The following is a 26,048-nucleotide window of genomic DNA, read 5'->3' on the forward strand; positions in this document are numbered from 1 at the left end:
AAACAAATCTATGATTCTGGAAGAAAAGACAATCCGAACTATAAAAAGACATTCTACACAGAGTAGTACAAAAAAAGCTTTGTTTTTCCACTTCTGGAGTAACAGGAACGGTTTGGCAGCTTACCACTGAAACTGCATGTTATCTGATTTCTCTGAGAAAGATGCTTTATGCTCTTTTCACTGATTAGTTAAAAGCAGCTGAAAAGCAGACTGGCTCCGCCTCTAAATTCCAGGGGTATTAATGGGTCATGACCATCATTCCACAAGTTCCACCTCAGAAATACTTAACAATCACAGAACATAAAGATGAGTTTCTGTAACAGGCGGATTCCATGGATATGCTAAAGCTATCCAACACACCATATAAGACCAAGGTTGGACAACTTTTCTGCAATATTAAGTCCATTCACACCTACAAATTTATTTGACTTGTAACGTTCAAAGTAGCTCAGTTCAAGAATTTATTAAACATAAACAATCTGACCACTTAATCCCAAAAAGAGTCAAATGTTTGATTCTATGGTTAACCACAGCTGAAGGTACCAAATGGTAATGTGACCTGTTAAGGAGTCTGAGGCTTTGTTTTTTACGTTTCCAGAGGCACAACAGTTTACTCATTGAAGTTATTATGGTACTTAGTCATGGGAATAACATGCCATCTTCTATCAAGCTGCCAGGTTATGAAACTGAAATACTTCAGTAGGTATGTTACCTACTTGGCACTGACACCATCCAAAACTAGCTGCAGCTACAGCACAGCTCCAGTAAACAAGAAAATCTCATAACCTGATGCTCTGAAAAGGCTGAAATACCCCCCCCCCCCCCCCCCCACACACACACATTCCATATCTGATTTGCTAAATTCACTATTTATCAGTTTCTGATTAAGCTACACATACTTGTTCATACCCAGCTTTTAACTTTTATAACATATTTGTGACTCTTGACACGTGTGTTACCAGTAATAGGACTGTGAGGTAACAACACTAAGGATCAAGCTTTGTTTATGATCAAGAAAAGTGAAAACAAAACAAAAGCAACAGAGCATCTGAGATACAGCATTTCACTGTTCGTCAGTCACTGCTCGGAACTACTACATAATATTTGTTAAGATACAGGCAAGGATTTGCCTGAAAAGTTTTTATTTTCTTCATAGCTTCTGTTTGAAGAACGATGCACTGCTCCTTGTGTCCATCTGAAAATAGCATGTTTCTAAAATGTGATTAATCCTTTGCCTTTCACGTTCAGACTCCAAATCCATAGTTAGCCATCAAGAAGCAGCAAGAGAGTAAGTTCTAGAAAATAAATTTGTAGAAGCTAAATTTTCCCCAAGGTGATAATTTGTATTTTTCAATTTCATTCACTTAAAGAAGCAGTACATTGTCTTCTTCCAAAACATCATTTTGTCAATTGTCTAATTAACAACAACAAAAAACATTTAAATATTAAATCCATACATTTTAAAATGGAGTTTTAGCTTAAATTATAGAACTTTTAGTCTATGAATGTACTCTCATGCATCAAAGGCTAAAAAGTACCACGATATACTCCTTCATTAGACTAATACAGATGTTTAGTGCAGGCAACTGAGCACTTTCTATGGGGAACAGGAGCAGACCAAGTGTTCTCTACAAAGACAGTGATTTACTGCAACTAATTCGATCCACAAAGTCTGATACAAACCAAATAGAAGTAATAATAATTTGTACAATTGTTGCATTCTCAATAAAGTACCATCCTGCTCCATTTTTCCAAGAGTCAGCATAAACCTCCCACATTCCTCTCACCGTTGCAGAACTTACGTGACTAGAAAAAGTTAGCAGGAGAATTTTTGCCCTAAAACATTAAGAATGAACTTCTGTAGGGACTCCACATCTTGCAGAGTAAGGTGTGCAAACATACACCGCACATTACCTATAGTTCAAAGACAACTTTGGGAAAAAAAAGAAGAATAAAAAGTTTTACCATATGAATCAATAAAAGCTGTTCTTCGATAACATGCAAGTAGAATAGTTCAGAATATCTAAGTACTAAGAAATTAGGTATGGGCACATTAGACTAATATGCTACACGCTGTACATACTACCTACTGTAACTAATGTGTATTTACTGAAATTAGTGGAAATAAATGGTGTCATAGAATCATGGAATTGCTCAGGTTGGAAAAGACCTTAAAGATCATCTGGTGCAACCATGATCTAGCCAAACTACCCCAACTCTAACAACCCTCTGCTAAATCATGTCTCTGAGTACCACATCCAAATGTTTTTTAAACACACCCAGGGATGGCGACTCAACCACCTTCTTGGAGGGCCTATTCCAGTGCTTAACCACCTTTCTGTAAAGAAGCTTTCCCTGATACCCAACCTAAACTTACTCTGGTGCAACTCGAGGCCATTTCCCCTCATCCTGTCACCAGTGAGAAGAGAGCAATGCCACTCTCGCTGTAAGCACCTTTCAGATATTGGAAAAGAGCAATAAGGTCTCCCCTCAGCCTCCTTTTCCCCAGTCTCTCCTCGTAGGCCACATTGTCCAAGCTCTTCACAAGCCTCGTTTCCCTTCTTTGGACCTGCTCCAGCACCTCAATGTCCTTTCTGTACTGAGGTGCCCAAAACTGAACACAGTCCTTGAAGTGCGTCCTCACCAATGCCGAGTACAGGGGCAGGATGACTTCCCTTGTCCCGCACACCACGCCACTCCTGCTACAAGCCAAGAAGCCAACAGCCTTCTTGGCCACTTGGGCACACTGCTTTCAACAAATGTTTAAAACTGAACAATTCAAGCACTGGCAGTACACCTCTGCCAGACAACTCATGCACAGTTCAGAACAGGAAGAACTGGAACTCGAGCCCGTTTATGCATAACATCAAGTATTACATAAAAGGGAATACTTTCATTTTTAGCACTGAAATGTAGTGAGGCAAAGATAAAATATTATCAGGACTGAAGTCAAGTAACTGCATAATTCATAACATAATAAAACATAACTCATAATTCATGATGTTTTAATGTAAGCTAGTACAATTTGGAAATGTACTTCCAGGCTGAAATACTGTTTTCTATGGACAGATACTCAGGCCACAAATAAACGCTCCTGTGAATGCTCTGCAACAATTCTAGCAAAAAACATGGCCAAAATGATATGGCTTGCATTTCATAGACTGAGAGCAATTATCAATGCAGTGGAGTCTGATGAAAAGAGAGGCCTTCCTTTACAAGAACGCATTATATAAGTTACGTAGAGCTTTGAGAAGTAGCACAGTCACCTTTAAAACAGAGTCCAACACTCCACTTGTCAGTAATGAAGCTCTTCTGCCCTGCGCCGTACCTGGTACGAATGAAGCAGTGCACGTGGTGGCACAGTAAGACTTGGTTTCCCTCTTGAGGGAGGGAAGATTTAGGTTGGGTGTTAGGGGGAAGTTCTTTACAAGGAGAGTAGTTAGGCCCTGGAACGGGCTGCCCAGGGAGGTTATGGATGCCCTGTCCTTGGACGTGTTCAAGGCCAGGTTGGTCAGGGTCCTGGGCAACCTGATCTGAATGTGTACATTTGGTGGCCCTGCTAGGCAGGGGGGCTGGAACTACAAGATCCTTGAGGTCCCTTCCAACCCGGGTGATTCTGTGATTCTGTGATTCTGTGGTTAGCCGTAAGACGCATACCCACCCGCTGTTCCCCTTGGCTGTGGTATTACTACTGTTATTGCACTACACAGGCTAAAACCAGCATTCTGAATCACATTGGTAACATCTATGAGGGATTGTTTTAAAGAAGATTATGCATATTTTCCTTTGTTTTGCTTTGATGCTCCAAACAATGTATGGCTGTATTCTATTAGCAACCAGCTCAGTTAGAAGAGGAACTAAATACAGATATCCTATCATCAGCTGTAAATCAATTACCATTTCCAGTTATCTCCCAGCATTAAAAACATTTTTTTTTCATCCATTAATAATCACTGCACTGCAGTAATAAAAATGCACATGCAATAAAAATGTACAGAGATCACTTTATGAGTGCAGTAAAAATCAACTCACCTTGAGACATGGATCTTAACATGTAAATTGTAGGGGCACCTATCAGTAACAAAAGTTTTATTATTGTGCTATTTACTTAGAGATGTGACTGGGAACTTCATAAAGTAAACAACCAGCAGAAACACCGAGCCAGAATTTGGTGGACAAGACCTCTACTGGAATACATTTGTAACTTTATGCAAATCCCGCACTTTTGCATACAACCTCCTCTGCACATACTCACTCCGAAGAGTTTTTATCTTACATTGGCTTTTTATCTTACAAAAAGTCTAACCATGTGAATACTCTTCCAGAACTTCGTTTGATGTATGACTTTCAGACATGAACACCGTTATTCAATTACTTCCATTATAATCATCTCAATTCAACATTGATTTAGCTACCTAATACGAATGACTACTAAATTACATCTTGTCACTCAAGCACTGAAACAAATGCATGACGACTTCAACTTTCTGTACTTCCTACCTCTTGAGAACTTAATGCTCTTCTCACTTATTTCTAGTTAATGTCCCCAAATTGTACACACTTTAAACCTGCTACTTGAGAACTGGGATTGCTCAGTATGGAGAAGAGGAAACTCAAGGCGACCTTGTAGCTCTCTACAACTGCCTGAAAAGAGGGTGGGCTGAGGGGGGAGTCAGCCTCTCCTCTCGTGTGATTATTGATACATCTAAAGGAAATGGCCTCCAGTTGTGCCAGGGGAGATTCAGGCTGCACGTTAGGAAAAATGTCTTCTCCGAATGAACTGCCAGGCACTGTAATGGGCTGTCTTGGGAAGTGGTGGAGTCACCGTCTTCAAAGATGTTCAAGAAACATATACACTAAGGGAACATGATTTAGTGAGAAATATTGGTGGTAGGTGGACAGCTGAACTGGATGATTTTGGAGATCTCTTCTAACCTTGGTGATTTTATTGAAATCTGAGCTCAATAGAAGCTTTCCTGTAAGCTAAGGTTTGGTCCTTAAACGTGATGAAAGGTCCTGGTAACTTAACAAACTGCAGTATGGAATAAGGGCATGAGCAACAAGATGATATTAGAAAAGAAATCTCACTGTTTCTTACACGCAGGTTCTCCAACAGACTACCCAGTAAAAATGACGTATCAGTTTCTACAGCAGTCTAATTTTCCATTAGTATAATGAGCAGACTATCTTCACTCTCAGCATACTGTTTTTGGAATCAGCAAGCTATAGAAAATGTGGTAGTAAGATAAGAATGAAGCTCATAGGTCAGCAGCAGCTGAGACAGAAAAGGCAGCTGAGTCATTCCTTCTCTGCAATAAGAGGCAAGTCAGAAAGTACAAAGTCACCGATGAGGCACCACAATGCAACACCCAAAAGATGAAAACATTTCTAGTCTAATAAAGCACGTTCCCCAGCATGGGCACAACGTCCCACATCTAACTTCAACATCCCTTATTTTTATGCTTTTGAAACAAGCCTTAGGAAACCATGATCTCTGCTATCTTTCACACTGGCTTCCTGCTTGGGGACATTAACATCTGTACAGGGACTAGACAGGCATAAGAGGTAACAAAAAACCTAAGCGACTTAAAACACGTTTTTTTCCTTTCTTTTTTACTCCTTACATTTATGTTACATCAAAAAAAACAAACAAAACAACCCTTGGAGAGACGGTAACGATGCAGCATCACATGGAACATTCTGAACAGGTGGATGAAAGATGAGTGCACCCTTCTCTCACCTAGGAGATTACAATGCTAACAGAACACTTTTCAGTATTTTGATCAGTTTTGGAAACTTAAAATTTGTCCTTTTTTATTAGCTTCACCTAATTTATACACACTACTTTATCATATGTTATTACTCACACTTAAATACCTCAGTCGCAATTTAAGAATGAACTAAAAACAATCTCAAATTTATCCACATCACCAAGCCCTAATCAGCAAGATAAAAATCTCTGGTTCTCAATTAAGATAACTACAGCAGTCTAAAGAGAAATACTTCACAAATAATCAAATTATATTACAAATATTCGCTCTTTAAGTTGGACTCTCACAGAACAAGAGGAAATTATACTGTTCTTCTTTAAATTAGAACAGAAATTGATTCCCCAAAGGCATGAATTCTTCAATCCTTAGCACAGTCAGAACTCCCTCTGCACCTAAATCTCAACTCTATGAAAAGCATACTTTCACAAAGACAACAGAATCATAATCTAGCTTTTCTTCTTTGAAACTTCTGATGACATTTCTAGGTGTGCTAAGAAGCAAGTCAGAATTTGACATTCATTTGACAATCCTGAAATGTGCTGAAACATAACAGCCAGCGTTCTGACAGCTGACTGACAAACTGGGAAGAAAGTGGCAGTAAGATTTCTTTTCTAATATCGTCTTGTTGCTCATGCCTTTATTCCACACTGCAGTCTGTTAAGTTACCAGGACCTTTCACCACATTTAAGGACTAAACCTTAGCTTACAGGAAAAACTTCTATTGAGCTCAGATTTTAAGTGGCTTGTGTAATTCTAATTTAATAATTCCACTTGATGAAAAAGATAATATGGCTTTAGAAAAGTTATCAAATGCCCATCGTATATTCAAGTTAACTTCTATTTCTGTAAAAACTGTGGCGAAGATGAGACCAAACTCGCTACAGAAGACAAAAATCATGATCAAACGCCATTAAAACAGAATAGCAAAAATAAACAGGCCCAAGCATGCTTCCTTCAGGTCTGTACATACACCCAAGCTTAATATCATGTGATCTGTGCACCACCTCAAAGTTCCTTCCTACTTGGACCAACTACTGTTTCTCAGATGATCTCTTATGAATATAAATAACTTAATAACAGTTGCTTGATGTACTTAGCGAAGACCACAAAAGAAATCTTTTGTGCCAGGTTGTAAAGTACTAACTTTCCCATGTGCGAACACAAACTTCATTTTGCCCAAATCAAACTACACAAAGCTCGTATCTTACCAAGGTTTCCTATCGAATATTCAAAGGAAATGATTTATTAATGTGTAAAACCCAAGTACCATATGCAATCAGTATCCTGCTGCCTCTCCTCAGTGTCACTTTAGAAGATGCATATTGTGACGTCACGTCACGCTTAAGTTTCAAATCAGATAATGACCAGCCACTGGAGGAGACAAAGATCATCACTGCAGGGATTTGTGCTTTTTTTAATGGGAAGCAAAGGTTCCAGAACACTCCCCAGTGACCATGATTCACTGTAATTTTTTTTCTTCGTAATGGGAGAAACAAACATGCAATAGCTCAGCTTGTGAATATATCTGCACTACTTTTTGCAGTTCATTTTACATTAACGTGTGGATACACTGTCTGAGGGATGCATCTGTTTCTTAAGACAGACTGAAAAGCACAAAAATTCTACACGAAACCAAGGCACATTCATTTAAACACCTTCCCTGTTGTGCAGAAAGTTATGCAGGCAGAATCTCCTTTCTCATTGCCTATTCCAGACAGGAAACTGCGTCCATCTCTTCAACCTGCACCTTTAGTAGACACTAGTGCAATGTCCACAAGGAATTGCCACTTATTTCATTTACACACACGTGAACGTACACAACTTATTCATGGTCTGTACACAGGCTCTATTCTCTAAATACACTGCATGGCTGCATGCTTCTTTCCTTCCAAATATGAAGGTGTTGGAAGCAGTTTAAGAAGTGCTATGAGGCAACAATTGAAACATTTATTTTAAAACAAAAATCTAATCAGGAAAATCCACATCACACATTTTCAAAAAGTATCAGGAACCACAGATCTTTAGCAAGCTGTTTTCTTCTATAGCCACAAGAGTATCAGCCTATGAAGTAACTGTCAGTAAAACCTAACATCTGATTTGGAATTAGAGCAGCACATCTCACCAGTCTACAGGGAATTCCTATTCTTCTACACATCCAATGGAAAGTGCATTCTCAAGTAAAATCCAAGTGTGTGCTCTTTTATTTTCCTTCGAATCTCTCAGGACCCATTTTTCGTGCTTTTCATTTGAATGCCATTGTATGCATTACTACTATGCAGAAGAACACCAGAACACACTCCCACGAACCACTGCTGTTAATGGGACAATCATTTCCACATTTCCAAAAGCCAGGCCTTGCTCTGTGCAGTTCTCAGAGCTGTACCAGCCTTCATCTACCGCAGGCTCTCCGAGTACTATGATGTGACATATTAAAAAAAACAAACAAACAAACCCACAATTACTTACTGTTACATATAGATGTACAGTTAGTGCAAGAGAACAATTATTTCCAGCTCAAGAATTGGTTGTAATTCATAAATCCAAGTGTTTACACATCAGAAACACGGGATTAAGAATGAGCAGTTACAGACATTACACAAAACAAAAAAGACGAAAGAAACGGAAGACTTCTTGGAACAGCTTTATTCCAAAGGCTCCACATTCAGCACCCACCGACGCAGGTTAAGCACAGGTGAGAGTACAGGAAGCTCCTCATTTCCGTGCACATTAGACTCCAGCCAACGACAGCACCTCCTGACTCCCCTCGGCTTACCTTGATTGTTTGGGGTTGCATACAAGTTACACAGCCTGACTGCAGTTTCTACCCACGCTAAGGCGAACTTCAGGCCCAGGAGGACAACCGCCCGCCTCGCTCACCGCCCCCACCCACCACGGCCCACCGCCGAGCCCCGCGGGCCGCAGCCCGCTCTCACGCCTCGCCGCCCGCGCTCCTATCTCGTAGAGAGCAGCACCTCGCAGCCGGCCGCGGGGCTCCACGTGGCCGCGGGCGGACGGCTCCGGGGGACGGGGCGCTCCCAGCCCGCGTTTACGCTCGGAAGGAGGGCGAGGGAAGCGGCGACACCGAGAAGGAAAAGCCGCACCGCCTCCCGGGGCGGCGGGCCCGGCCGGCAGCTGCGGGCCCTACGGCGCCCCCCGCAGCGGCCTGGAACCGCCGCGTTCTGCGCCCCCGCTGCGGGCGGACGGCTTTACCTGCCGCGTGGCCGCCCCGGGAGGACGGGGAAAGCGGGCGAGGGACCGGCTCGCACTCCGCCGCCTCGGAGCACGGCGGCCCCCGCCGCCCCCGGCCCCTCGCCCACCCGGCGGGTCCGGCACCGCCACGTCACGAGGCGGCCGCGCCGCCGTGCCCCCCACCCGCTGCTCCGCATCGCGGCGAAGGAGACGTCCGCTAGTGCCCGCCGGCTCCCGCTCCTCGTCCGCAACCCCGGGCCCCCCCCCCTGCAGCCGGCCCAAGCCGGCCGCCACCCGCACCGCCGCGCCGGCCGCTTGTGGGGGAGGGAATGTAAACAAATGGGGTTTTATAGCTACCTCACTCGAGTGCCGTGTGCATCTCCCTCTCCGCTCGGTACCAAACCGCCGCGGCGCCTCCTCCTCCTCCTGCAGCTCCTGCCGCCGCCGCCGCTACGCTATTCGCCAACCACCGCTACGCCAACCCCCGGCGCGCTCGCCCCGCTCACCCCTACGCACCGTGCGGATCGCGTCCCCGCAGCCCGCCCGGCCCAATGCGGAGCCATTTCCTCCTCTTCCCCCGCGCCTCGCTTCCCCCTCCCCTACTCCACCGGCTACGAAAATGGCGTAGCGCTCCCCCTCCCCTCCCTGCGGCGCCTTGCGCTCATCACTCAAGCGAGCGGGGCCGGGCGGCGGCGCGGAGCGCAGATATGGGAACCGAGCCTCACGCAGCCCCGGCTTCGGGCTGCGCTGTACCGCTCGCTCCGAAAGGAGCTCGCCGGGCGATACCGGCTATCGCGGAGCCACGGGTGGATCGCTCGGACTAGCCCCGACCGGCAACCTCGTATCTCCCCTGCGCGGCAGCTGAGTGAAGCCGGGCCCGGGCGCGTACCCAGCCGAGAGCCCCCCGCCCGGCTGCGGGCGGCCTGCGTGCTGCCGTGGCCGCGCGGCCTGCGGCTTGAGTGTGTGCCGGGGCCGGGCCTTTATTCAGCGGCCGCCGAGCGGAGTGTCGGCGGTGTTCGGGGAGCGCGGCTCGGCCGTCACCCCGGGATCTCGCCAGGAAAGACTCGCGCTGTCCTGGCTGACGGAACGCAGCGAGTCCGTCAGGCTTACTCGTGAAACAAAGCTGCTATCTGCGTGATAAGCGTGTCCTCTACTCGAGATGGAGATGCGGCCCATGATCACAATATATTTGATTCCTCAACAAAGTCGTAGCAGTCGTAGGGCTCAACAAACATACGTAATACCTTATGTAGATTAAACCCTTTACCGGAACAGCGCCGCGGCTCATTAGACATTTTGGTTTATGCTGTAAGACCCAGAACATACAGCAACTTCACCTCAAATGCTGCTTAAACAAACTGGCTTACTTTGTAATGGCAATGTATAGAAAGCCTACTCAAAGGCTGACGTGCAGTTGAACACGTCACATACGATTTAAGTCATTTCCTTTTTATTTCTGAGAAATTTGCATGATTTTTTTCTCCAAAACCAAGTGATGCTACCCTAGCAGGCTTCAGACCTCCCCTCTTTTTGGTGTAAGAGGCACACATGTTTCTCACAGACTCTCCTTTTATGGAGCTGAAATAATCCACCTCCCGCTTTCCAAGCATGTTCCTCTGCGGAGCTGGCTGGCACATCTGTACTGCCCTAGGTCCGGCCTGGCAGAACCAGAGCCAATCCTACTTGCAGTCCTACCTCAGCCCAAGGCTTATCTCACTGCAATGGCCTTCTGAAGTAAATTTTGGCTTGGCAACATATCTCTGGAATCCAAAGACAGTCTTAAATACTAAAAATACAACGTGCACGTAACATGAAAGAAAGTTGGTATCTCCGTGTCTCCCGGAAAAATCACATAACCAGAAAACTGAAGTCATGGAGAAAAACAAAACACAACAACAGCAAAACCACCAACAGCAAGATTTTCCAGATAAGATGGCTTCTCTATGAATATTCGTTATAATCTGAGAGCCATTGTTTAGGTCAAGGTTTGGGGACTGCTAAAGTGATTTGGAGGGCCTATACCTGCCCCAGATTGTTTTATGGTAGTTGGAATAATTTCTGCCTCAAAGCAGGCCCTTTCTCTCAGCTATTTGGTGTAGCAAATACAGTACAGACCTGATTCTGACATTGATCATTAGACATCTATCCTAAAGTACATCGTCCCATGCTGTGAGGTTACTTCTCTATAGTGTTAATTGCATATTTTAGTACACAAGCTGCTTGTGCATAGATACTCGAAGGAATCAGAATGGCTTAGGTTCGGGGGGACCTTTAAGATCGTCTAGTTCCAACTCCCCTGCTGTGAGCAGGGAAGTACAAGTTTCTACAGCTCAGTTTCACAAACCAAGAACAAAAACTTAAATCACGCATCGCTATGAGAAGTACATTTCCCTGTAAAGCACGTGAAACAACTTTCTGTGCTGCAGGGAAGCTTGTAAAACAAAGCTGGGAAGCCAGCTCTGCGGGAGTGCTTGGTACAACACAAATGCACGCAGCAGATCTAGACCGATTCTTCAGGTTTTATAAACAGAGTGATATGTTACCATGATTTCATAAAAGAACTCACTTTCCCTCCTCCCCTCCACCTCCCCTTTTCTCACTGGGCACTTTTTGAGTACAACTGAACAGTACATGCTTGTACATTGGGTTGCAGGATGGGAATGTATTCTGCTAAGTGATGTGGATGTGTGTTTGTGGTACAATGCTGCAAAAGCAGACTAGGGCTTCTAGTAGGGCTCCTCTCAGAATGAGGCCCTGTCTGGACACCCATCTCCAGTTTCAGAAGCGTGCTTTGCCCTCTTCCCCTTTCCTATGTTCCACAGAACACTTGGCCATCAGATCTGGGTTTAGGTCAGCTAGTTGTGTTGCCACAAATTACAGTAAAGCAAGAGAAGAGATGTAGAATTATGTTTCGAATACAAGATCCAGGCCTAAAGAGAAATGCAAGGTTGGATGGAATTTGAGAGATCTCATACACTGATTTCCTGTTCTCCCTTTCTAAAACCCAACTACATGTGGGGAATAGAAAACTTAAATAAGGAGACTTATCTATGAGTACATATAAGTTGTTTGTTTACGAGAAAGTTTTTATTCACTGCTAATTTAAAAGGCAGATTTATGTTTTGCTTCCACTTACATTCTTATGTCCAGTTACACATTCTGCACAAGGCTTCTGTTCTTACTTTTTGTTTCTGAATGTAAGCTAAAGGAAGAGCCCTTGGGGAAGTATCCACTCAGGATTAGCAACGATAATAACGAAAAAAAAAATCTTAACCAAGAGAAGTTTGCTTGGAAAGCTTGTAGTTGAAGGTGTTGACACATCGTCCATTGTCATGACTTGTTCCCAAAACTAAGTTTTGTGCCCTTAAAGCAAAAGTCCCTGGCAAATTCATCTTTTTATTACATTTGAAATACTGATGTCTAAAGAAGCAGCCAGGATGATTGTGGGAATACAGGAAAAACTGTTTAGAGCAGAAGCTGTGGAGCAAGATAAACAGCAGATGATGGCTCAAAGAATCAAATTGCTCCTTCATTCACAAACATCTGTAACCTTGGCCAAGGATTTCATCAGAATTCAGGGCAAATTTGAGTGCCAGCATACCTGGTTTTGTGCTTTACTTTATTTCCTTTCCTGTTCTTTAACTGTTACAGCTTTTGTTCTTGCTTTTCACTTATTTTAAGAGCCTGAATCAAAGTCAGAAATGCTATTTCTTATTTGACTGTTACCTGTTCAGCTTGTCAGAGACTTTCATGGAGATAGCAAGTGGGCAGAACTAACCTTGAGGAGACAGAGAATGGCTAACAGGACAAGGCCTGCTAGTCAAGCAGAGAAATTTTACCAAATTTATTTGTAATGAAAGAGCTTTACTACAGGAGGCTTTACTCAGAAGTATGCTGATAAGAACTGCTGAAAAGAAGTATCATGGAATCACATAGAAGACATTTTCTTTCCTTGTTACATAATTTCTTACTCTGGATATCAAAATGTTGAGATTTGTCTCCTCTGTTTTGAATTTACCAGTGTACCATATAACCATGTGTAGTTAATTTTACTGAACTTTCAGTATTCAGTATAGCAGTCTGGTAAGTACTCATTCCCAGAGGAGAATGAGATTAGGTACTGACACATAAAAAAAACTCTGCAAGGACATAAGTGAAGGTATTTAAGCATCTGGATGAGCTTAAATATCACCACAAGTAAGTAGTGACTGTAAGATTAAAGCTCATGCTTGGAAACAGGCAGAGATGTCCTCCAGGGGATTTCAGTGCCTCAGGATGACTTGGCTTGCTTGTGTTGAATTTAAAGGCCAAGTTTATTTATTTCAAGGCAGTATATCAAAATGGCAGTTGTTCTAGAGACTGTATGTTTTTTTTTCTCCATATTCCTGCTGAACTGGGTGATCTTGCTTAAGCTTTTCTTTGGTAGATTTGTTTATTAAATTCTGATTGGTATTACTGGTAGAAATTCCGATGATAATTTAAAGTAAGTCTGGTTAGTTTTGCACCAACCAAAAAGGACCATTTGAAAGTTTCATTACTTGTAAGATGGGACAAAAAGGGAAAATATATTTGAACTGTGTTGTTGTTCTTAAAAGAACAAATCTTTACCCTTCTTCCCATACAACAATATGCATATACTCCCCCATAAGGACAGCATATATACAGGACAGCATATATACTTGTATAGGCACGTGTAGGTTTTGAAGCAGAAGTGTTAGTGTCAGTGACTTGCTGTGTGTAATTTTAAATATGGCACTAGTGTAAATATTGATGGGAAACACATTTAAACAGAAGCTTGTGGTTTTGTTTTTTTTTTTTTTTTTTTGCATGCCAAAACAAGAAATAGATTAAAAGGAAGTTTGTTTCAGAACTTATTAGACTACTGCGGGAAAGGGTTTGGCTTTGTGTTTGTGTTTTCTTTTCTTGTCTGTTTTTGTTTTTAACATGCACTGGCATTTTTAGTGAAAAAATATTAAAACCTTTTTCATTGGCTGTAGACTTAAGGTTACACAAACATCAAAGGACATAAGTGAAAGGGTGTGTGATGCTGCAGCAACAACTGAAGTATTTGTTCCTCACACAGACTTTTTTCTGCAGTTGGACAGAAGCCAGATTGACTTGTAGCTATTCCGTTCATTTTGCAAAGCTAGCAAATGCTAGTTTCACTTATCCACAGCAAGACTTTTTCTGGGAAAACTTTGTCTAAATGACTGTGACTTTACTGTGTTGTTATTTCTTTTAGCACCACTTGCTAGACTTGCTTATCTAAAGCAGCTCAAAGCCCTTCCCTGGATCAGAGACTCAGCAGGTTTGCTGTAGCAGGGATGGGAGAAGATTCAAAATGGAAGATACTAAAAGTAAGGACAATGTGTCACAGCCTTCTTCCTCCCCAGAATGTTTGTTTACTTTTCTCTTTCCTTCCTGACTGTTGAAGACACCTGTTCTTTGTGGTATTTTTTTGTATAGCACTAGTTTCAGACACAGAGTCACTTTTAGAGTCTGTCTTCATACCAAAGATATGACCCAGACCATCTGCTGTATTGTATGATTTGTCAGACATACAGTTCATAGTGCTTCGTTGCACCAGTTATTCTTCAGCCTTTCCATTCTTATAACAAGTAAGTAGAACATAGGTTTGGGATTGACCTATCTGATAACGTTGGAAAACTTTTTTAGGACAAGATAGTAAAAAGGCATAATGAAATGAAAAGGCACTGTGGTCAGCTGCTTCCTTTAGCACATGACTAGTGTGAGACTGCTGAGCACAAAGAACTCATGTTCCCAACCACAAAAAGCCTCTGTATCAATAAATATAGGATATTCTCTGCCGGAGCCGTGCAGGGTTCAAAACATTTAACAAACTCTGTTAGCTGGCTAGGTGGAGTGGACTGAAAATTCCTCTAAAGGCTTGTATTTATAAAAGAAAACTGGATTGATTCCAGAACTGACCCACCTTGCTGAAAAGGAAATATTGACTTTAATGTAATCTCTTTACAAGTTCAGGAATTTTACACCCTCTTCTCAAATAGAATGGGAGCGACTAACATTACTCTCCTCGACATTATTTGAAAGGATCAGCGAACAGACTGAAGTAAGAAAATGAAAGTCAGTATCCTTTATGTCAGTCCCTGCCAATTTTTAACCTCCACTTTAATGATTAGCAGTATTTACTTATAACCAAGATCTAATGAGCCATAAAAGCGCAGCTAGATTTTAGTCAGCAACTGGTGTGAAGTTCCCCATTTCTGGCACTTCTGTTACATGTGGAAGTGGAAATGACAAATTTTAAATGAATGCAATTCCTTCAACATCAACAGGTGGAACTGGAATGCCAGGATATCCTTAAGTTTCTGTTCTACCTGTTTTGAATGCCTGAGGAGGGACTATGCAATTTCAACAGTGGAAGGGGCATTACTAAAATCTACTATGGATATGCTTCAGTAACATAAGCTTGAATGGACAGCAGAGGATGTTGTTGATGCCTCATGCCTTCTTTATCATAGAATTTAAGCATCAAAGGGACATCCACAGAGATAACAAGAACATGAACTCTGAGAGAAAAGAAGCACCACAGATACAGTTTGTAGAAATAAAACAAATTATGAATGGAATATTTCTTAGGCCTGTTTGTTTTTAAGTTAACTGTACCATAGGAAAATGTAAAACCAGCAGGAAGACTCTCAAACTCAAAGTTATTGCTAACTGTCCTTCTGCTTAGGGAGCACAACTAACTCATAAAAGAGTGAGCTTAAGCTTTGCTGTGTTGATCCTTCCATGCCTGCTAATACTATATATAATAATTGAAGGGAGAAGATGGATGCTGGCCTTCAAGGTCCTAGCAACTTTGAAAGTACACCACCTCTCTTTGAAATGCTGGTATCTACTGAAGTTGCTGTTGTTGTGTTCCCCCTCCCTCTATTTTTTTATTATTTTAAAATTTGTTTCACTCGTATTCTGCAATGGAAAAGCATGTTAAAGCCCCCAATTTCTAAAGATAAAGGGGTACCAGGATTATGAATTACATTAGGAAACACCTCAATTTCCAGATCTTTCACTATAAGCATTTCACAGCACTACTAGGTGTTGTAGCTTTATTTAGCACATTGCTGCCCACAGATGTTTTGCGCAATTGGATTGTAATTACAGTTTTAGTGACACAAGTAAGAGTGTGACTTCAAGCTTGAACAGCTATAGAGAAGAAAGTAAACTTCTGCTGAGATAGACAACTGTATGGGAACTGTTGAGTCACATTTTTGATCACCTGATTGATCACCTGAGGCAAGGACTGAGTCAGGTATGGGAGCACAGGTGAAGGCAGTTCAGCTGTGTGACAAGGAGGGGTGGAGCCTGGCTGCACCTCTCCTAGACCCTACTTAAGTTAGCACCCTAGTCACGTGCTAACTGGCTGACTGCCACTGGGGAAGGATCTCTTTCTGGAGATTACTCCCTTTGGAGTTCATTTTGTTTTGTTTTTGCAAGCCTAGAACACAGGTAAACGTTTCACTTATTTGTGATTATCTCTTTCCATCCTTCTAATTATACAGCCTGTACAGTAGCAGCCTAAGCACACCACTCTGCTAATTGCATCTTTGCAAAGTGTACAATAACGATGAAGCACAGAACATGGCTCAAATGACAAGACGTGAAAGTCTGAGGTGAATATCACTGAAATACCATGGGGAGGAAGGTTCATGTGAATACACACAGCTTAAAGCTGAGAAGAGAGGCAGAGCAAGAGGGAGGCCACGCTCCATTGCTATTTTTTATCTGTATGGCTTCACAGCCTCACTTGATGACTTACATAAAACAGAACTGCAGTAAGACTGAGCTATAGCAGCAGGACAAAGTAGTAGTGATGAATGTATCCTGTTTTCTGTTGGACAAGGAAGAGAGGTTTAAACCACATCCTCAAATGAGCGTGGGACTAGACAGCCTGCTTGCAGAAGAGGGGACAGTGTCATGCGTCTTTGCTGACATGTCAGATGATGCATTTGGCAGGTGTGAGAGCATCATGAGAGCTCTGAGGAGACTTGAGAGTGGGAATGCCAGTAACCAACTGGAACAAAAATAATGGCATATTATAGCATTAATACAGAGATAGCATTAATTACAGAGATAACAAATGGACTGTCAAACGCAAGGGAAGCAAAAAAGCCTCAAGCAAGCTTGATACCGATTTTGACTGCACTGAAACTGAAAATAAACAAGTTATGCTTGAAAATACTTGATTTCATTCACAATATTTACGTTTGCTACCTCTCACACATAGCCTTTTCTTCGTTTATCACTTACCTTCCCCTTAATAACTGAAAATTCATTCCTATATACACCACAAGAAATGTGCCACCGTGGTACAGCTAATGAAATAATTGTATACTTTCCCAAGAAAAACATACAAGACTGAATTCATGCCTCTATTTGGTAAAGCAGCTGGAAAAGGACACTTAAAACTAAATGGTAAACAGACAAAAGATGTTCTTTACAATGAGCAGTTATAAAGTAGAGTCTCTACTACTCTGTAATAGTGTATTTTCATTAAAATTTTCAGAATTATTTTTCAATTAAAGGCTAAATGAGAAACAAATCTGACGGATTAACTGCAAATAAAATTTGAAGTTTGCAAGGCCTTAATCTACCTAATTTCCAATTCACTAAAAAACTGAGAGGTATTTTTTGAAGCACAACGTAGCATCCTTTGGCAGATAACACAATGAAGGAGCTCCAAGACACTGTTCCTTAAAACCAAAGAGAAGCTAAAATAAACTCAATACTAAGTAATACTTTGCAAAGAAGCTAGGAATATTTTAGGCAAGCCTGTTACTTCAAAACAGACTGCTCAGGTCATAGAATCATAGAGTCACAGAACCTGTTGTGGTCAGGGTTGCCGACCGCTAAATCAGGCATACCTGGTTGGGGCTGATTAATTGCCAAATTCCCATGTGAAGCAGAGGTCAGATTCTAGGAAATACCCATCCTAAAGCCTGCTGACAAGCTTATCTGAAACTTAGCTCAAATGACCAGAAGTACCAATCTGGACAGTGCAATTCCAGGATAACGTTATCTATATACAGATTGTGTCAAATTCATAGCATAGGAAGACTGGAATTCCATGCTGTCATTCTGAGAGGGCTTATGTTTTAATATAACTTACCCTCCCTACCCTAAAATGAAGGCATATTAATGTTCGTCCCAGCAAAATAGACAACGATATCACAGGTACCGCTAATTAGAAGAAAGTAGTGTTGGTTATTGCAACCTCTAAAAAGCAGTGAATCAGAAAAAGAACTGCCAGTCATGTGCCCCCTCCCTCTAAGGAGCAGATCATCCACTTACACAGTGCTGAGTGCCAAATTCATCGTGCAGGGCAAAAGTGTCTGATTCTTGTCATTTCCCTCTTTCTTGTCTTCCTCACTTGCACGACCTATAATCACTTCCCTCAGTGTGAAAAGCTGCTATCTCTGCAGTTTTCTTTTTAAAGAGCTGTACGAGCAGGGCTTTTTTATTTATTATTACACAGAAATTGAACTTTGAGCTAGTAAAACCAATATTATCACAGTGCTGTAGTACTAAAACCAGAGCTGCTGTTTTCACAGGAGGACGCTTCAGAACACTTCACAGAACTTGGGGCTGTTGAGTACTGAGGCGTGTGCAGTGCAAAAGGGCCAAATACTGCCAACAGAGAAGCAGCAGAGCGCTGCTTTTTCAGAGGGTGTTGCTGAGAGTTTTCAGTGCAATCTGAAACTTGAAGTAGAGAAAACTGATTTTTGCAGGAGAGAGTGGGGTGTATAAAAAGCAGTGCATCTTTTCCTTTTGAAACACCATTTGAGTCACACTGTGTAACAGCACAGGAACAGCATTCATCTCAAAAGTCAATGAACTCCTGAGGCAAAACAGAATCATTCTTTATGCTAACATAATCTCGTCGACAGAGATGTTCACTAGACAGGGACGTGTTCACAATAGTCCACTGCTGTTAATGCTATAGATCTCACAGAGGAATCTGTAAGAAAAACTGTTGATAAGAGCTCAGATTCAAAGCTGAAGCTCTGTCCCCACAACTCACTGGCTCTCCTCAGCACAGACCTCCGAAGTGACTGACCAGAGACTGCCTGTATGGGGAGGCAAGGGACATGGAATATGTATGCGTTCTGCTCCTGAGATACTAATGAGTTTAAAACAGTTTTCCTTCAGCATTACCCAGGAAGAGATGGTTTGAGAAGAGTTTCCTATTTGTGCTGACACAGTGATACACACTGTCATGGTGCTGCTAATAAGCATAGCATCTGCTCTGTGGACCGTTTGCTTTATCCTGACATTGTTTTCAGGGCATTTAAAGCTTAGTAATAATATTTACGTGGTCCTGAAACTGTCGTCTGTTTTCGGAAGAAAGCGGGTTGTTAATGTAAGTTCAGAAAGGAAACAAAAAATGTTTTCCTTTTGTTTCACTGTGTCATATCCTTGAAGAAGCAAAACCAGATACCAGCAAACTCCCTCAAAAAAAAAAAAAAAAAAAAAAAAAAAAAAAAAAGCTGACTGCTAGAGCTGTTTTAGAGAACTTATTTCAACACTGGTTTCATGCCTTTAAAAAGGGTTTTAAAAGGCATCTCTTTGAGATATCCAAAGCGAGACTACTTTGCTGAAATGTTTTAAGCTAAAACGTAATACAAATTAATTTTAGCTACTGCAAAGCATCCACAGACTACGAGGTACGAATGATTACAGATGTGCTTAAATACCAGAGAATTACACGTAAATGATAGAATTTTCTTTACTGTGCATACACTAAGAACTTTTTTGGCAGAAAGCAGCTTTCCATCTGATAAATCTCTAAGCCCTTAGAAAAATGTACACTAATGTTCAATAGGGGACAGCAAGTCAGGTTCAGACAATGGGATGTGACTTTCCTCCCTCCACCCCCCATTGTGCTGCTGGTTGGTAAAGTTCCAAGAGAATGTGGAAGAAAGATTACTTGGTTTCCATTACCCTAAGGCAATAATCTCCCATGGTCACCTACTGAGCCTAAAGGAGGGCTGGTTTTCACTGTTAACTGAAAATGATGATAAAACAAATTTATAGAGGAACACAGTACTGAAACTTTGTCAGGCTCCAATTCACGAGTTTAAATAGTGTTCCCACGCTTATACAGGCAAGGATTTGCCTTGACTCAGATGCTTAGGAGCCCCTTGAAATCAATGGAAACACAAACATGTTAGGAGTGAGGCACAGGCTCTAGGGTATTGATGAGTCATATCCTTTGCATGTCACAATCATTACTGAAAAATACGGTGACTATATAGTGAATGTGGCAAAGAGCCTTGGCAGTGGAATGCAGAGACATGAAAGTAGTATGAGGGTGTAGGGACACTGCCAAGCATTCCTGTTTTGTCCAGATTCTGCCACTTCTGGAGACTGATAGTGGCAAAAAGCCAGGCATTTTGAAAGCCATGTCCATTCTTTAAGTACACTGCATACATTAGAAGAAAATCCTGAATTCTGTCAAGTATGCTGCAGTGTAACAATATAATGTCTGCTTGTTTTGTTTTTTTTTTTTTTTTTTTTTTTTTTTTTTTAATTGAATACTTCATACTGAAATCATTCTGAACCATGATTGCACTGGTTCTTTCTATTTGAGACTTTCGGATCTCTTCACTGTGCTGAGAAGTACCTGTTTACTTTGTGGCTCTTTGAAAAAAGCAGCGTTCAAATGGCTGATCTCAAATCTACTAAAAATATGCTCGCTTCCATAATACCTGGGCTAAATTGCAAACTTCAGTTTTCAAGTTCAATAAAGTATTAAAAATAAAATGGATGAGAAAAATGTAAAACAAACAACAAAAAAACAACTCGTCTATGATGAAGCAGTAGTGGACAGCTGTCACTTAATTGCCATGGCCTGCTTTCTTTCTCGTAGAGATCCTTGCAAGTCTCTTTACCATCTTACACTCTCAAGAAAATTGTTTTAGCTTTTACTTCTTTGAATTATCTCTTTCATTGTAAGCAACATGTTTCAGTGCTTTCAGCTGTCAGAAGCTGCAGAAAAGTATGTGCTATAGATGCTGCAGAAATGATGTACTGTCTGCCTTTAAAATACATTGCTTCTTTGCTTTACCTTCATTTTTGTGCTTAGAGGGCGTTATTAAAAAGTTACACTTTGTAGCAAGTTCTTCTTGTTTGACCACTTTGTAGAAAAATTTACTTTCCTTTACTTTAGGGTGCACTCCTGTAGACCAGCTATAGGAAACAGTCTATCTGGGAACCAGCAGGGTATCAAGTAAATGAAACTGTTGTCATCCATATCGTCACACATGGAGGAGCCAAATGGAGTCATACATATTTGTCTACAATCTGCAAATATATTAAAAAGGCATCTTCCCCCGAAATTTTGAAGTAAAACTCATAGGCAAACTACCACTAGAAGTAAAACAATACATAAAAGAAAATAAATAATATGAACCTTTCTGAGTTTCAGGTGAGATTGAATTATTTTTACTAGTGGCCACTGTTGTTTGAGTTGCCAAGCAGCACTTACACTCCTGTGAGATGAAATAAAAACAGCTTAATACAAGTTTTACTTTTTTTCCCCGATTCTCTCCCTCTTCCCACTGAGAGGGGAGTAAGAAAATGGCTGCATAGTGCTGAGCTGCCTGCCAGGTTAAGGCACAACGGAACCAAGTAGCAATACAGGGGTATGTTATGGTGTGTCTAAAAGCACGTGCACTTGCATTTTTTCAAAGTTTGGAGAATTTTCTTACTATTACTCTGTGTTTATGTTAATAACTTCGTTAATTTTAAATCCACTAAAATCTCCTGGTTCTAGATCTACAGGGGAAAACAAACAAACAAAATCTATACTCAGAGCAGCTCACAATACAGGTAATTTCAGCTCCAGCACCTTAGTCCCGGAACTGGAAATGCCTATTACATAAATGGCACTTTATTTTACAAAACATAACACCAGTTAGAAACTCAGTGTTTTCTTCCTGAGCACAAAGCCTAAACTAGCAGTGAGTTCTTTGATCTTTCATCAGAGAGTGCTGACAGGGATGGCAGCACTACGTTTGTGCACTTTGGCAACACTAAATACAACACTGATTAGCCAATCGCATTATTCTCCTCATTCTTAAGACTGAAAATCAAGCACATCCTGGTTTTATCAGTATTCCATATCATGACACCATGACAGGCTGTTTGGGTGCAGAGGCACAGTGCACTGCAGAGCTACTTCCTGGTTTCTCTAGCAGCTTCGCATGAGTTCTGACTCGCCAAGAGGAAGATATACTGGGATGTACTGCATTTTCCAGGAGCCTCCATGTGATTTCTGATTCTGGGTAAGGGGGGAAGAGCTCTTCTGTCTTTTTCAGGCGATGAGCCACGAAGGGCCTGCCAATAAAGATTTGGACTAACACACTGACTCTTTCTCTCTTCTCATTTTATTTTTGGTTTGTTTTGATGTACTACTGTTAATAATTTTGCATTATCTCACATTCCTTTTAATAAATTAGCTTCTCCTATCTCAATTGATTTTTTAAAATTTTTTTTTCCCCTCTTCCTTTTCCCCCTCACCTTTCTCCTGAGGGGAGGGAGGAGCGTTGCATGATGAACCCTTCAGACCATGATACAGGTAACTACTCAGTTTTTCAGCTATTCAGCTTTCTTGCTGGAGGCAATATTTCAACACATCTACCAGAAACCATCGATACTAGTTTCATGGAATTCCTGAGACGCGGCCATGGACATAAAGCCACACGTTGCAGAAGCTGCTTCTCGTTTGAACGACTGTGTCATTTTAGTCTGACCTTTGCAAGTGTTTACAGGAATCTTTAAGATGTATTTTAAATCAAGTTGTGCAACATGAGAAGTGAGATTGTGGCCTTTTCTATAAGTCCAAACCAGCTTTTTATGGATTGCCCTATTCAGGGACTTCACTGGAACCGTGAACCAAAGCCTAATGCCACTTTGCTACAGTTCATCCATATATGATGTTGAATAATAAACAAAACCTGATGCTCTCACAACTCTCCTGACTAGAATTTGTGTGGGAAAAAAGGAACTGGGTCTAACTATTGTAATTCTACATTTAACAGCTGTAGAGCAGGTTATAATAATTCTGATTCTGTCAGGAAGAGCTATTAGTCTGGACAAATACCTTTTGCAAAGCTAAGCCATCATTACTCCACCAATGTCTGCAGCCTTACAAGAATGTCTAATGAGCATTGGCTCAGAAACTAGTGCAACAACTCCTTTCCAGGGATCAGATGCGCGCCTTCTCTTAATTGCTCACAGTCAAAATGGATTCTGCTTCACTAATACCTAAATAACCCCATATCTAAAAACATTTAATACAGAGCTGGAATCAAGGGTAAATGGTCTAGCGGGAGAAGAATGGAGCAAACATCTTGTAATTAAGGAAATAAAATACTGTAATCTGGTGAGCTTCCATCTCTGAACTGATTAAGGCAGCTCAGCAGAAATAGAAAACTATCTGTGCCCTGAGGATGGCTTTCTAGGAAGACGGCTTTCTAGCTGACGCATAAGAAGACATGTTCACAGAGATCAGTCAGCCCTAATAGGTATGCAGCATTCAGCTGTTAATACACCCAGTCTTCTTTGATTGACACTTCTCAAATGATTATTTTTTCATCAAAACATTGGAGCATTATAGCTGGCTTAAATGATCAACAAATTGAGAGACTAACATTTATTTTTGTTACCTGGTAGAAATCTGAAGATATTGTGTTACATACACAATCTGTATTGATTACCACGCTTTTTCCAGAGAGATATGTCTGTTGTGGAAGTTACTGGTTGGTTTAAGATTACTCTCAATTGTTGCACATGGACTAAAATTAACAGTAGTATTTTCTTCTCTTTTCTTACTCAGAACATTTATTCATATATTCAAATGTAAGCTACTTACTGAGAGACTTTGCAAATTTAAAACTGCAGTGTTAAAAAAAATTCCAAAAGTGACTTATTTTTTTCTGAATTATTTCACAAGAAACATGTGAGAATGCTGCTTTCAGTATATCCCAAAATAGACAAATGAGCACTAGAATAATCATTATTAATTTACTTGTTTCAGTGTGCTGTGATGTCTGTGGAATAATTTCCATTTACTTTTGGTGGACAACAATAATGTTTTCAAACAGTGATTTGGATTAATAATGACTAATCTAAGATTTCAAAAATAAAGAGGTAAATTAGTAAAGGGCTATTTTATTTACTTGACATTGAAGAATAAACACAACATGTGCTTTTATTGTGGTCATTACTACAGGCTGCTAAAGGTCTGAATTTCTAGACAGAATGAAATGCAGGAAAACAACCAACCAACCAACCACAACAACCACCCTTTGAGGCAGTAAAGTTGAAGTTTTAAGTCCAGCAGTGATTTTTCTTTCTCTGTTGTGGGCAGATGCTGGATGCTGCATCTTCAGACTAGTTTAATTCCACTATTACGTGATGTTTCGTGCAGCAGCAAGAATAGTGCTCCTCTACAAAGCACTGACAACCTGTCTACGCAAATCCAGGGTGCTTTATTCTTTCGTATGAGAGAGGAAAGCTCAAGGTTAAGAGAATAATTATGAAGAGATAAAGAGATATGGGTTGAGCAGCATTGTGTCTGACATTGCCCCGCAGTTAGAGAGGAAACAGTTAGAGCATTTGTGCAAAGAATACCTGCAGTGTCCTTCATCTGGGTAGTCAGCACAGTCTGACTCATTTGAGTTACAAGTTTTGTGTTTTTCTGTACTTCCCTTCATCCTTCTTTACCAATGAAAATCTTTACCACAGACTTCTATTCAGGTACGGATTTTCTGAAGGTGGAGAGTGAAAGTGGGCAAATTTCTCTCCCATTAGTCCCTGCTTCTTGCAGTTTTCTTCAAGAATCACAAATCAATTATGAGAAATTGGAGAAGGCAATGGGATTGCATACCTATAAAAGTCATAGTGAACTTGTTGAGGATGTGGCAGGCATCCTTTATCCAAATGGAATTAAAGCAATAATTCTTTTTGACCAACACAATACCAAGACTAGTAAAAAACCTCAAATTTTGAAATTCTGATATTCTGCAGAACAAACTTTGTATCAATCGGTACGCATTTGAGAATTGTAATAGAAGACATCTAGAGTGAATAGCTAATGCACTGCCTTGCTCTCACTGACAGAAGGGGAGGTGTAATGGTCTACCAGCTCCTTCACATCTGAGCCTGGACTGGGTTCTTATTAACCGGAGGTGCTACTCTGTAGGAAGACTTCCTGGGAGCTTACCTACAAATCTCTCTGAGCAGCTCAAACATACCTGCAGACTAGATAGCAGGAATAATCATCAATTTGAAAAATACAATTAGGATGAATAGAATGGGCTTGCTTCACCAAGAGTTTTTAAAGGTAGCTCAGAATTGTCTCATACTAATTAAAACCAAAAGGTCAGAACCCGTTTAAGGCAAAATTAAAGGGGTGGAAAAGCATATATTATATGTTCACTGCTTTAATAGTAGAAAATAAAAGGTTTGACCTGAAAAGAGGCAAAATGGAAGCCAACTTGGAACAGACAAGTGGCACTTGAGTCAGGTTCTTGGACGAACTGGCAGTGCTGAAAAGCTTTCTGCTCCCAACTCCCTCTTTGGAAAGGTGGATGGCAGACACATTATGGCAGTACGGGGAAAATTCAGGGCTACAGGGCTGGGAGAATGCCAGAAAGAAAGCATCTGAGAACAGCAAAGTAGCTCATTTCATACATTGAACCAGTTATGGAAGTGGTGCAGGTTATGAGACACCTTTTTCTCTTCAGCTTTGGCAAGCCATACTGCATTGTAATGTCCCTGAAGCTCTCAGAAAGCAGACCTAGCTATTTGTAAGTCATAAGTCCTTATTACCACTATTCACGTCCCTGCTAGATTTAAGATGATTGCTTCTAGAGTTCTCTCACAGTTGCTTCTCTGAGAAAAGAAGTTGCTTTAGCAATAGAGAATTACATTAGCAATGACAGATGTTGTAACAGCTTAAATATTCATGTGTTATGTACACAGAGATCCCCTAGATGATCAATCAGCTTGAGAGAATCAGCCAACTTACTCTCATCTTTT

At 41.2% G+C, this 26,048-nt stretch overlaps 1 protein-coding gene across 6 annotated transcripts in view; it reads right to left on the reverse strand.

The window, feature by feature from the left end:
* Positions 1-26,048, reverse strand: part of SLC39A10 (solute carrier family 39 member 10) — a 213,437-nt gene that overhangs the window by 30,406 nt on the left and 156,983 nt on the right. The window contains exon 1 of one of the 6 annotated variants that reach the window (XM_052675027.1): positions 18,294-18,391. The exons of 4 other annotated variants lie outside the window; for them this stretch is intronic. The gene's annotated coding sequence lies outside the window, so the exon portion shown is untranslated. Of the gene's footprint in view, positions 1-9,317; positions 9,482-18,293; positions 18,392-26,048 lie in introns of those variants that run through there. One more of the 6 variants, XM_052675025.1, reaches the window with a different exon arrangement.

Source organism: Tympanuchus pallidicinctus, unplaced genomic scaffold (assembly GCF_026119805.1).
Source record: "Tympanuchus pallidicinctus isolate F22 unplaced genomic scaffold, pur_lepc_1.0 scaffold15, whole genome shotgun sequence".
Taxonomy (NCBI): Eukaryota; Metazoa; Chordata; class Aves; order Galliformes; family Phasianidae; genus Tympanuchus; species Tympanuchus pallidicinctus.